Source organism: Leptonychotes weddellii, chromosome X, assembly GCF_054177405.1.
Source record: "Leptonychotes weddellii isolate Sample4059 chromosome X, ASM5417740v2, whole genome shotgun sequence".
Lineage (NCBI taxonomy): Eukaryota > Metazoa > Chordata > Mammalia > Carnivora > Phocidae > Leptonychotes > Leptonychotes weddellii.
In genome coordinates this window covers 71,246,164-71,261,108 of record NC_138385.1, presented here as the reverse complement: position 1 = coordinate 71,261,108, position 14,945 = coordinate 71,246,164, and positions in this window count along the sequence as shown.

Here is a 14,945-nt window from a genome sequence, read left to right as displayed (position 1 = left end):
TGTTTTAATTTATATTTCTCTAATGGATAATGATGTTGAATGTCTTTTCATGTGCTTATTAGGATCTTTATATTCTTGTCATCAAAATGTCTGTTCATGTCTTCCCCATTTCCTCATGGGACTGTTTATTTTTTTATATAGTTCTTTATAAATTCTAGAAACTTGTCCTTGTTTTTCTTCTAAAATTTTATAGTTTTACATTTAACATTTAGGTCTGTGATCCACCTTGAGTTGTTTTTGTATAAGGCAGGAGACAGGTTGAGGTTAACTTTTTGCCTATGAATGTCCAATTGCTCCAGCACCATATGTTGACTTGTTTTTGTACTTTTGTCCAAAATCATTTTGACATATTTGTGTGGGCCTCTTACTGGGTTCTCTGTTCTCCATTGAGCTATATATCTATCCCTCCAACTATTACCACACTGTCTTGATTACTGTAACCTATATAGTAAGCCTTAAAATAAGGTAGAGTGATCACTCACACTTTATTCTTTAAGACTAGTTTAGCTATACTAGGTTTCCTTAGCCCATGGCTTCCATTTAAATTTTAGAATAAGCTGGTCTGTGTCTACAAAAACTTTGCTAGTATTTTGGTAGAAATTGCATTAAACCTACAGACCAACATAGGAAGAGTTGACATCTTTACTCTGGGTCTTTTGTGGTTCCATATGAATTTTAGGGTTGTTTTTTCTATTTCTGTGAAAAAAATGCCATTGGAATTTTGATAAGGATTGAATTAAATTTGTAGTATGAACACTTTAACAATATTAATTCTTCCAGTCCATATATTTCCATTTATTTGTGTCTTCTTCAATTTCTTTCATTAATGTTTTATAGATTTCAGTGTACAGATCTGTCACCTCCTTGGTTAAATTAATTCTTAAGTTTTTTTTATATTATTATAAATGAGATTGATTTCTAAATTTCTTTTTCAGGCAGTTTGTTTTTAGTACATAGAAATATAACTAAGGGGCACCTGGGTTGCTCAGCCGTTAGGCATCTGCTTTTGGCTCAGGTCATGATCCCAGGGTCCTGGGATCGAGTCCCGCATAGGGCTCCCTGCTCTGCGGGAAGCCTGCTTCTCCCTCTCCCACTCCCCCTGCTTGTGTTCCCTCTCTCGCTGTGTCTCTCTCTGTCAAATAAGTAAATAAAATCTTTAAAAAAAAAAAAAGAAATATAACTGATTTTTGTATGTTGATTTTGTATCATACAACTTTAACGAATTCATATTTCAGTTTTAACATTTTTTTTTTTTTGGTGGAGTCTTTACAATTTGCCATATATAAAATTATGTCATCCACAAAGAGAGACAATTTTACCTCTTCCTAATTTGGAGGCCTTAAAAATGTTTTTCTTGCCAAAATGCTCTAAAACTTCAAATACTATATTGAATAGTTGTGGCGAGATTGGGCATCTTTGTCTTGTTTCTGACCTTAAAGGAAAAGCTTTCAGCTTTTCACTGTTGAGTATGATGTTAGCTATGGGCTTCTCATATGTGGCCTTTATTATGTTGACATACATTCCTTCTGTACCCAATATGTAGATATTGTCATGAAAGTGAGTTGAATTTTGTCAAATGCTTTTTCTGTACCTACTGAGATGATCATATGATTTTTATCCTTCATTCTGTTAATGTGGTATATCCCATTTATTGATTTGCATATGCTAAACCATCCTTACTTCTTGGGTATAAATCCAACTTGATCATGGTATATGGTCTTTTTAATGTGCTTTTGAATTCAGTTTGCTAATATTTTGTTGAGGATTTTTGCATCTATGTTCATCTGGGATATTGGCCTATAATCTTCTTTTCTTACAGTGTTCATGACTGGCTTTGCTATCAGGGCAATGGTGGGCTTATAAAATGAATTTGAAAGTTTTCCTTCCTTTTCAGTTTTTTGGAATATTTCAAGAAGGGTTGATATTAATTCTTCTGTTTATAAATGTTGGTTAGAATTCACCGCTGAAACTGTCTCAAGTTGGGCTTTTCTGTGTTTGTGGGTTTTTGATTACTGTTTCAATCTCCTTACTCATTATTGGTCTGTTCAGATTTTCTGTTTCTTCATGATTCAGTCTTGGTAGTTTGTATGTTTCTAGGAATTTATCCATCTCTCCTAGATTTTTCAATTTGTTGGCATATAAGTGTTTGCAGTAATCTCTTACGACTCTTTGTATTTCTGTGGTATCAGTTGTAATGTCTCTTCTTTCATTCATAACTTTGAGTTTTCACCCTATTTTTCTTAGTCTTGCTAAATTTTGTCAATTTTGTTTATCTTTATAAAAAAATCAGCTCTTAGCTTCATTGATTTTTCTCTATTGTTTTTGTAGCCTCTGTTTTATTTATTTATGCTTTAATCTTTATTTCCTTTCTTCTGCTAACTTTTAGCTATTGGATTATGGGCCCACCCTACTCCAGTATGACATCATCTTAACTTACTTCTGCAATGACCCCATGTAATATAATAATTTATAAGAGATATATATTTGATCAGATGACCAAAATATATTTCTCAGTTATATTTGATCTTCATCCACAATTCCTGAAAATGCTTCAAAGCCAAATGGGTGAAACAAGTGTCTTGTTATTAATGAAGGTGACTTTTGGACCCTACCCAAGTGGGGGCCATTTGCCAGGAGGACCAATTATATGATTAAAGGGTTGGAATTTTCAGTCCCATTCCCTGACCTCTGGAAAGGGGAGTGGGGCTGGAGGTTGAATCGGCCAATAGCCAATGACTAAGTCAATCATGACTATGTAATGAAGCTTCCATAAAAACCCAACAGGCTTTTTGGTCCTTTTTGAAGACTTTCCATGCTTGGGAAACCAGAATGCTTCCATGTGCCATCAAGCCAGACCCCAAGCTCCATGAGGACAGAAGCTCCTTGAGAACTTGCCCTAGGTATCTCTTCATCTGGCTGTTGATTTGTATTCTTTATCATATCCTTTAATAAACTGATAAATGTAAGTAAGTGTTTTCCTGAGTTCTGTAAGTTACTCTAACAAATTAATGGAACCTAAGGAGAAGGTCACTGGAATCTCCAGTTGTTAGCTTGTTGGTCAGAAGCCCAAGTAACAGCCTGGGGGCTTGCAACTGATGTCTGAAGTTGGGGATGGGGAGCAGTCTTGTAGGACTGAACTCTTAACCTTTGGAATCTGATGCTCTCTGCAGGTACATAGTGTCAAAATTGAGTTGAGTTCTTGGATAACTTGCTGGTATCTGAGAATTGTTTGGTGTTTGCCCAGGAACCTCAAAATACCCTATTTCCAAAAAAAGGTCACATTCTGAGGTACTGGGGGTTAGGACTTCAACATATCCTTTTTGGAGGGACACAGTTCAACCCATAACTCCTACTTCTGTTGCTGTCTTTGAAGTGAGTTTTTTATAGATAGCATATAGCTGGATCATTTTTTTATTTACCAATCTCTGTCTTTTAATTATTTTATTTAGACCAGTTACATCTAAGGTAATTATTGATATATTAAGATTTAAGTCTTCATTTTATTGTTTGTTTTCTGTTTGTTTTCTCTGTATCTTATTTCGTTGTTTCTCTTTTGGGCCTTCCTGGAGATTATTTGAACATTTTTCAGTATTCCATCTTAATTTGTTTATATTTTTTTAGCATATTACTTTGTATAATTTTCTTGGTGGGTTTTCTAGGAATTATAGAATGCATATGTAACTTATCATAGTTTGGTATCTACTTTTAGCCCTCTGAGTTACATATAGAAAATTTACTTCCACTTAGGTTCCTTTACTCTCTGCACTTTTTAAATGTAACTGTCTGAAGCATTTCTTGTATGTACATTGAATCCTATGTCCAATAATGTTATAATTTTTGCTTCAACCCTCAAATATGATTAGAGAATCTCATGAAGATAGTCTATTATATTTCCCCCTAATTTTTTTTACATAGTCCAATGTTCTTCTTTTCTTAATGAAGTTCTGATTCTTATGTTATCATTTCCTTTCTGTTTAGAAAAATGTCTTTCAACCATTCTTTAAGGGTATATTTGCTAATGACAAATTTCCTTAGTTTTGTTTTACCTGAGAATGTATTTCCCCTTCATTCTTGATATAGAATTCATAGTTGAAGTTTCTTTTCTTTCAGCACTTGAAAAATGTTGCTCCACATCATTTTGGCCTCCGTGATTTCAGATGACAAATCCATTGCCATTCTTTTTTTTTTTTTTAATTTAAATTCAATTAGCCAACATATAGTCCATTGCCATTCTAATTGGTGTTTGCCTATAAGTACTGCATTGTTTCTCTCTGGTTACTTTCAAGACTTTTTTCTTTGCCTAATTTTCAGAAGTTTAACTATGACATGTCTTGGCATGGGTTTTGGGGAGATTCAACCTATATGGAGTTGACTCTGCTTCTTGGATCTGTAGGTTTGTCTCCCACCAAATTTGGAGAGTTTTCAGCCATTATTTTATCAAATTCTTTTTTTTTTTTTTAAAGATTTTATTTATTTGACAGAGCACAAGCAGAGGGAGAGAGAGGGAGAAGCAGGTTCCCTACTGAGCAAGGAGCCCGATATGGGACTCGATCCCAGGACCCTGGGATCATGACTTGGGCCGAAGGCAGCTGCTTAACCGACTGAGCCACCCAGGCGTCCCTCAAATTCTTTTTTTAAATCTTACTCTGTTTCTCTTCCCCTCTGGGATTCTAATAATACAAATGTTAGCTTTTTGGCTTTTTTTCCCTGAGATTCTGTTCATTTTGTTTCATTCTATTTCCTCTCTATTATTCAGATTAGGTAAATTCTATTGATTTGCCCTTAAATTCACTGATTCAATCCCTTGTCATCTCCACTCTATTATTAATCCCATCCAGCAAGTTTTTATTTTGGTTATTATATTTTTCAGTTCTGTAACCTCCATTTGGCTCTCGTTTATAGTTTCTATTTCTTTACTGAGATATTCTATTTTTCATTTGTTTCAAGAGAATTCATAATTGATTGTAGAAGCATTTTTACAATGGCTGTTTTTAAATCCTTGTCAGATAACTCCAACATCTGATTCATCTTGGTACTAGGGTCTGTTAATTGTCTTTTTTCATTCATTTTGTGATTTTCCTGGTTCTTGGTATGATGAATGATATTTTATTGCATAAAATATACTTTATATTTAGGAGCTTATACAACTCTGGATCCTATTTAATTTTTTTTTTTAAGCAGGCAGTTCTCCTGTTGACATGTAGCAGGAAAACCTGGTGGGTGTGTATTAGCTTGCCACTGACTCCCACTAGGTCCCACTGACACCACCCCAGCAAAGATGAAATGCTGACTTACAGTGCTTTAGCACAGATGGATGAAGTGAAAGTTCAACTCCACTCTTGTTCGTGCAGACATCTTCCCTGTGAAAGTAGAATGTTGAATCACACTTCCTCATTGTCTCCAAGCAGAGGTGTAAGCTCAGCTGTTTGCTGGGCCTTGTTGACACCAGGAAAGAGGAGGGTGGGAAGTGAAGTACCAACTAGAACTTCCCACCACCTTGTTCTGCCTTGTCAAAGCTGGGCAGGAACTCACCACTGACACTCCCCCAACTGGGAAATCTAACACTCCCTGGGTCCAGGATGGAATGGACTATCAGCTGCGTGCTTAGTCCTGCTGACATTCTCCTAGCAGGGAAATTGGATCACTGCTACCTCCTTCTGCTGGGTAAGGGATGGAAGATCAGCTCCTTGCTCAGCTGATCAGCACCATCCAACAAGGGAATCAGAATGTGCTCTCTACTTCTGCCACTTTGGAAAGTAGGGCGAAGTGGAATGTCAGCCTCCTGAATAGGATAGGCATTTCCGGAAAGGATTTCTGTTGTTATACCACTCTTTTCCAAGTACTTTGGCTAGAGAGAATAGGCTTTCTTGGTGCTTATTTGTCTGAGCCTGATGGCAGTTCTGGCTTGGAGGCTTCTGCAACACCCTATCTAGGATATAAGGAAGGCAATAAGGAAACCCAGGGAACTCACATCTGTGTTGTTTCTCAAATCCTGAGGTATCTAGGCAGCCTGCCATATCTTTTTCACCTTTCAGAGTTTTCCTATACTTGCTTGTTGTGTTATGTCCAGGGATTTTTATCTGTCAGTGTATTGGAATTGAATCTCAAATGTTTCTTTGTCCTTACCAATTTATATGGCCTGGAAAGATTGTGTTAATAGGCTGTCCCTCAATCCAATTTCCTTGTTAATCAATTTTATTCTTCAACAAAGAGCTTTAAGTGTTTTTTTTTTTTCTATTGAAGTATAATGTGCATGCAGAAAAGTACACATCGGTGAATTTTCACAAACTGAATGCATTTATGTAATTAGCACCTAGATTAAGAAACAGAACGTGACCAACATCCTCAAAGGCCTCCATTCTTACATGCCTCCAGTGACTACCCTCCCTAAGGTAACTATTAAACTGTCTCCTAATAATACAGACTAGTTTTCCCTATTCTCTTTTGTGTCTGGATATTTTTGTTCAACACTATGTTCATGAGACCCATCTGTTCTATTGTGAGTAGTTGTAATTTGTTCATTCTCATTGTTATACAGTATTATATTTTGTAAATAAATGTCACAATTAATTAATCCATTCTACTCTTGATGGGCATTTGGGTGTTGTATTAGGATTTTCCAGAGAAACAGACCCAATAGGGTATGTGTGTGTGTGTGTGTGTGTGTGTGTGTGTGTGTAAAGAAATTTATTATAAGGAATTGGCTGACATGCTTATGGAGGCTGGCAAATTCCAAAATCTGCAGAGTAAGTCAGCAAGCTGGAGACCCAAGAAAGCCAAAAGTGTAGTTCCAGTCCAAAGGCTGGCAGCCTTAAGACCCAGGAAAAGCCAATGTTTCAGTTTGAATCTGAAGGCAGGAAAAAAGCCAGTGTTCCAGTTTTAAGACTGTCATGCTGGAAGAATTCTTTCTTACTTGGGGGCAGGCCAGCCTTTTTTTTTTCTATTTAAGTCTTCAACTGATTGGATGAGGCCCACTCACATTAGGGAGAATAATTTGCTCTACTCGGTCTACTGATTTAAATGTCAATCTCATCTAAAAACATTCTCACAGGAACACCCAGACCAGTGTTTGACCAGATATCTGGGTACCTTGTGGCCCAGTCAAGTTGACATATAAAATTAACCATTACAGGTATTTTCTAGTTTGGCCTATTATGAGTACATTGCTATGAACATTCTTGAATATGTCTTTAGGTGATGAACATATGAGTACATTTTTGTTGAGTATATATCTAGGAGTGAAATCACTGTGTCATAGTATGAGCATGTATTCAGCTTTAGTAAATATAGCTTAGGAGTTCTCCAAAATGGATATGTAAATCGACACTCCCATCAGTAGCATATGAGAGTTCTGGTTGCTCCATATACCATACCACTTGGCATTTTTTATATTTTTCATTTTAGTCATTCTGTTGAGTGTGTATATGCATTACATTATGCATCAGTTTGCATTTCCCTGATAAAGAAGTTGAGCAACTTTTGATGTCTATTGGCCCCTTTGTTATCCTTTTTTAAAAAGTGTTCAAGTACTTTGCCCATTTTCCTATTATGTTGTCTGTCTCTTTCTTAGAAATGTATAAGAATTCTTTATATAATCTGACTAGGAGTCTTTTGTTGGATATATGTATAGTAAATATCATCTTCTAGGCTGTGGTTTGCCTTTTACTCTCTTAATGGCAGCTTTTGATATACAGAAGTTCTTAATTTCTATGTAGTGCATTTTATCATTTTTTCCTTTTATGGGCAGTCTTTTTTTTTGCCTTGCTTAAGAAATTTTAGGGCTCTTATTTTAACATTTCCTTCTCTTTCCCAGAACAATGGTTGCTCAAGAAGGAGTCAGGTGGTAGAAGAGGAAGGAGTGGGAGGCTGGGTCAGGTGGTATTCAAGCTCATCCTTGCATTATTCCTGAAGCCACAACCGCCTCTAAACTGAGAGCTTTGTGCTAAATCAACCGTACCTTGTTCAACTCTGCCCCCACGCATGGTGATTTTTCCTTTTAATGGCAGTGCTGCGGTTCCTTATAAAGTCTATTAATCTCTTCCATCCCCATTTCCTGAGATATGTCTGTATATGTCTAAACCTCCATTTCTGTACAGAGCTCCAGAGTTCTTTCCCATTGAACTCCTGGACTGTAGGCCAATCATGAAATGGCATATGTGTTTAGGGGTTCTTGAGCATACCCTTAAAGTTAAAAAAAAAAAAAACAACTTTATTCAATCCAGGTCATTGAGGACTTTGGGTGTGCTGCCTAATTGCACAAGCTACCATATTTAAGTGTCAGCTCCAGGCCAACCAGGACACCCCCACACACATATTGTTGTCATGCTGTTTTCAAATTATCTTTTTATTGTTTAAATGAAAGCATAAGCAGCTCTCTTAAGCTAACACTTTGGATATGACAGTTCTAGAAATGACAATTGACGTATTGGTCTAATTAGGGAGTAAGATGGAAAAGCATTATGATGGAAATATTTCGGTAATTATGATTAAATATTAGGAGTTCCCAACCTGCCAGTGATCCTTAGTAAAGAACTAAAAGTTTGGAACGAGGTGGGAATGAAAGAACAAATTCACATAAAAAGGGAAAGAGAATGAGAGAAGAGAAAAAGAGGGTGTAGAAGAATAATACCAAATCTAAATTGTGTTCTAAAAGATCCTTTAAAAAATCTGGAAATTGGAGTGCAATTTTCTCGGGAAGAAAAAAAGTTAGACAAAGTAGTGTAGTATCTAGAGCAGCCTACAGAAGTTTACTTAGCCCACAATGTGGCAGCAATAGAAGCATGTCTTGCCCTTAGTTCCCGATTCCCCCCAAGATGTCTGCATCCCAGTCCTTGCGCCTAAACTCAGCTCGGCTCAGCTGAGCTTGAACTTCATAGAGACCTGAACCCAGAGAGCAGTCACCGATGAAAGAGGAGGAAGGCGACTTGGGCCTGAGGTGTCCCCAGATCTGCTCTGAATAGTGGGAGGGGTGCCATGGGTCCCTCAGCAACATGGGTGAGGGACGCAGGAAACCAGCTGTCACTGCTTGGCCAGGCAGCTACGACGGTAACATGGGTGTCAGCAGGTAACTGCAGGCTGTTTGGAAAGTGTCACCTATTTGGCACTTCTCTGAAGTCTTGATCAAGTTTGAAAGGACTGAGCATCTAAATTAAATCAGAGCTGACAGACACTGTGATGCCTCTAGTTTATTAATTCTATGGTGATTTAAAGCAAATTTACCAAAAGTCTTAATTAGATTCTTGAAATTCCAAAAGCACTAGGCAAAAACTCAGTCTTGGCAAAAACATGTTAGTCCCACCCACATCCCCTTCTGCACGCCCAGCTGCCAAATTGCTTAAATCTCTAAATAATTGGTTTCTGGATGAAATAAATTAAGCTCATTCATTTGTACTTAAGTTTCAAAGACTTAACTGCACATCCTTGCTCCCAAAGTTTATCAGCAAAACTGTAGTACAGTGTGTTTGATATTATACACACACACACGCACACACACATAAACACACAGTTAGTAGAATGGATTTTTAAAGTGATGTGTGAATGTCAGAAAGAACCAGATCAGTAAGTACTAAAGTGTCTATCATAAAATTGAAGTTACTTTCACCACCAAGAGACTGTTTCACGGGGCACTGGTTTCTTCATCTGTAAACTCAACCTTGAGTGGTGGGACAGAGCCCAGTGAAAACATAGGCCTAGGTCTGATACCTCATTGAAATTGCCAGAAATCACTTATGAAGCAATCGGTGGTTTGGGATTTTCTCTTTCTCATTCTTCCTCATGATCTTGAAAGGCAAAAATCGTGTGGATCTGGAAAATGCCACATTAAATTGAGATTTATCTATAGAGAAGCTAGGGAAAACAGCTGTTTTCACATTGAAACAGCTGTATATTGTATCTATAGTTGGATTCTTAGCTGTTTTATGAGAACCCGCCTGCTTTTTCAATGATAAAATCTTATTAAAGGAAAACATTGTGGGAAATTCCATAGTTTTGTGTCATTACCAGAGACGAGGTTCTTTCGAGTGATCTTTAAAGATGAGTGTGTTACGGCTATTCAACTGATGTAATTAGTCTCAACATGCTATAGTAATTTCTCCTGCTTGTGCTTATTCTCATTCTTTGGAGTGAATTAGATGGAGATCAGAGACGTTAAATGAACAAGGAGAAGAGAAGATTCTGGATGTGAAATAAGCTCTGCATGCACTAAGTATGAAGAGTTTTCTACCATCTGCTTTGTGGCTGGGTAGGGAATCTCCAAAATTTTACCTTCAGATTAGTTCGGAGCCATAAGAAATCGCAAATTCTATAGGGAAGATGATTACCTGGCTGGAGGCCCATTACGGAGAGGATTTTCATAGCCAAAATATCCCCCTGGGTATTTCTTGACCTCAGTGGAATCATAAGCATCAAAATATTAACAGATAACGGATATCACTACTCTTAAGCAGACTCAAAGAATAGCTTACACTAAGAATAAGTTTATGGCGGGCGCCTGGGTGGCTCAGTTGGTTAAGCGACTGCCTTCGGCTCAGGTCATGATCCTGGAGTCCTGGGATCGAGTCCTGCATCAGGCTCCCTGCTCGGCAGGGAGTCTGCTTCTCCCTCTGACCTTCCTCCCTCTCATGCTCTCTGTCTCTCATTCTCTCTCTCTCAAATAAATAAATAAAATCTTTAAAAAAAAAAAAAAAGAATAAGTTTATGGCGACTGGAAGACAGTCGCTATATCTCCCTGTTAAAAATAAGAAATATTGCCTAAAGAGATATAAACCATTGCATGCTAAAAGACATTCCAATTTCTTTTTCAAAAAATAAAACTCTTTATGCTGGATGTTTCATTAATAATAGATAAAATAGATCTCCTGTGGGCCCCTGAAAAAAACTGTCTTTTATTTTAGAGTAAGCATTTTTAATCCAGGGCCCGCAAATGGGCATCAGGAGGGTCCTTAAACCTGATGCTGTGTGTAGGATTTTGTGCATTTTTATGGGATGAAGTCCATAGATCTCAAGATTTGTAAAAGGTTCATAATATAAAATGGTTAAGAATCACCAAAAAGTTCTTTTCCAGTGTGTTCATTTCTTCATTATTCTTCATAATCCCTCTTACTGTAAAAATATTCCATTTTAGGGAGGGCTCAGTGACTTGCCCAATCAATTGGTGGACAAAATATGGACACAGAAGCTGGTCTTTCTCAGAACAATGAAATAAGACTCACTAAGCTTTACTAGTTCTTTTTTAAAAATTATTTTTACTCATATAAGCAATAGAGGCAAATAATATAAACTGCAAAAAGGATTAGAGTGAAAAACAAGGCTCCTTCTCAAAAGCTTCCCCCAGACACCTAATCCAGAGTTTCTTGTGTACTGTTGTGTTATTCTACCCATATGCAGGCAAATAAATATGTGTACATATTTTTACAGAAATGGCAGCATAATTTACTCAATGAATTTCCTTTCTTTTTAAAAGTATATCTTCGAGGGGCGCCTGGGTGGCTCAGTCATTAAGCATCTGCCTTTGGCTCAGGTCATGATCCCAGGGTCCTGAGATCGAGCCCCGCGTCAGGCTCCTTGCTCAGCAGGGAGCCTGCTTCTCCCTCTCCCACTCCCCCTGCTTGTGTTCCTGCTCTCGCTGTCTCTCTCTCTGTCAAACAAATAAATAAAATCTTTAAAAATAATAATAAAAAATTAAAATAATAAAATAATAAAATAAAATAAAAGTATATCTTCAAAAAAGTGCTTGATATCACTAATCATCAGGGAAATGCAAATCAAAACCACAATGACATCCTCTCACACCTCTTAGAATGGCTATCATCAAAAGGACAAGAGGTAACAAGTTGGTGAGGGCGTGGAGAAAAGAGAATCCTTCTGCACTCTCGCTGGGAATGTAAATTGGTGCAACTTCTATGGAATACAGTATGGGGGCTCCTCAAAAAATTAAAAATAGAACTGCCATATGATTCAGCAGTTCTACTTCTGAGTATTTATCTGAAGGAATTGAAATCAGGATCTCAAAGAAATATCTGCACTCTCATGTTCACTGCAACATTATTCACAATAACCAAAATATGCAAACAGATCAACAGATAAAAGCAACAGATCAACAGATAAAAAATATGTGAGATATATATATATATATGTATATATATATAATGGAATATTATTTAGCCATGAGAAAGAAGGAAACCCTGTCATTTGCAACAAGTTGGATGAAATTTGAGGGTGTCAGGCTAAGTGAAAGAAATCAGAGAAAGACAATAAATGCTGTATGGTATCACCGATAATGTGGATCTAAAAAAGCTGGAGTCAGAGAAACAAAGACTAGAGTGGTGGTTACCAGGGGCTGGGTGTGGGAGAAATGGGTGATATTGGTCAAGAGGTACAGATTTCCAGAGGCGCCTGGGTGGCTTAGTCAGTTGAGTGTCCAACTTTTGATTTTGGCTCAGGTCATGATCTCAGGGTTGTGAGATTGAACCCCATGTTGGGCTCTGTGCTGGATGTGGAGCCTGCTTAAGAATCTCTCTCTCTCTCTCTTTCCCTCTCTTAAAAAAAAAAAGGAGATACAAATTTCCATTTATAGGATTGACAGGTTCTGGGGATCTAATAGCTAAAAATAATGTATTATATACTTGAAAGTTGCTAAGAGAGTAGATCTTAAATGTTCTTACTACAAAAAAGAAATGGTAATTATGTTACAGAATGGAGGTGTTTCCTAATACTAATGGTGGTGATCATATTGCAATATATAAACGTATCAAATTAACATGTTGTAGGCCTTCAACATATATAATGTTATATGTCAATCCTATCTCAATAAGGCTGAGGGGGAGGGAGTGTATCTTAGAAATCTTTCCATATCCATACATATATGAATCTTCTTCATTCTTTTTTAATGGTGGCATAACATTTCTATTATATGGTTGTATCATACTTTCTTTGACCAATTCCCCACTGATGGATATTTTCATTGTTTCCAATCTTTTGCTAATTCAAATAAAGTACTAATGAGTATCTTTGAATATATGTCATTTGCCTGTTTGGTGTGCAGATCAGATAAAGTCTTAGAAGGTAATGGTTGGTTATGTGCTGGATGATTTTGTTACATATTCTCAAATTTCCATTCACAGGGGTTTAACTAGTTATCCTTCTGCTAGCAATGTATAAGAGAGAGTATGAGTTTCCCTGCTCTCATCTTCAACAATGTTGCTGTGCTTTGACAAACTAATGGGTTGGAAATGATGTTTTAGTTTTAATTTATAGTTCTCTTGTTATGACCTAATTTTTTATTCAAAATCTGATCATACCCCAGAGTTCCATGTAGAACTCAGTACTAAACTGCTGATACAAGGACTGAATCCATAGCAATGTCCATTTCAGCACTCTGTTACCAAGAGCAGAAGCCTTTGGAGACAAGGAAAGTTAGGCAAGAGAGTGCAGATTTTTTTCAATTATACTCCACTGAAGCCCCATCAATAGTATCATCAACACAGATGAAGGGCTGCATCATTACTGCTGAGAAGGTTTTTTTTTTTTAAAGATTTTATTTATTTATTTGACAGAGACACAGCAAGAGAAGGAACACAAGCAGGGGGAATGGGGGAGGGAGAAGCAGGTTTCCCGCTGAGCAGGGAGCCCAATGCGGGGCTCGATCCCAGGACCCTGGGATCATGACCTGAGCCGAAGGCAGACGCTTACCCCACTGAGCCACCCAGGCGCCCCTGTTTAATTTAGACCAATATCTGGAGAAGTCAGAAATGAATACTAATAATTATTATACCCAATTTATTTTTATAAGACACCAATTAAGAAGAAATGAGGTAATTAGAAGAATCTTCACCTGAAATAAATATAATAATCCCAGACAATCCTTTAAACCAGACAGGACCTGGGGTTTCCTTTATTATTAGCTAATGTTAATCTCTCTGTATAGTCATTAATTATTGAGAAAATTTGTCAATATTTAAGATCTATCAGAAAAAGAAAACTGTAAGATGGGAAAAATCTCAGTACGTTTACTCCATGACTAAGATATGTATGTATGTGTGCCTATCTGTCCCTTTCTCCCCACCCACAAATATAGCTAGTTATCATGTACTTTTAATAGGATTGACATTTATATTCCCTGAAAATAGTCATTCAGCAGTTTAGATGGAATAAATATAGTACATCGTCATTATGGGTGACATTTACTCTAACATACAGATTAGACTCTGGGTAATCAAAATTTATTCTGATTAATCTAGAACTCTGTTAAATTCAGCTAAATAGTTTCTTGAATGTTTTGAGGCACCAGCAGTACATTCATGTTTTTCTCTAATGGTTAATACTTCATAGAGAGAGTGTACAGTTATGTTCTTCATGAAAGTTACTTATTTGTCATTTCAGTGATATGTTTCCAGGGACAAAATTCAGCTGAGATTATCAATGTATGAAATTAGTCAGAAAATGAAAAGGCTAACTATGCCTTCTGAGGAACCCACTTAAAATGATTCAGTGGTGTTTTTCAGTGTTCTAAGGCTAAAGGAAGTTTCAAGTTGTAACCATTTTTTGGAACTTCCAATGTATTAAGTAGCAGATTGGAGAAACATTAGAAATGAGAACAATACATTTTTTAAAAGATATTAGATCCATTTATGACACCCATTTCCTATCACTCTTAGAAAGTAACTGATGGGGGGGCGGAGCAAGATGGCGGAGGAGTAGGAGACCTGGATTTCGTCTCCTCTCAGGAATTGAGCTGGATAGGGATCAAACCATTCTGAACACCTACAAACTCAACAGGAGATCGAAGAAAAGAAGAGCAACAACTCTCTCATCAGAAAAGCGACCACTTTCTGGAAGGTAGGACGTGCGGAGAAGTGAATCCGAGGCGATATTCAGGAGGATAGACGGCAGGGGAGGGGCCTCCGTGGGCCGCTTCTGGCAACTGATAGAGCCGCAGAGCACAAAAT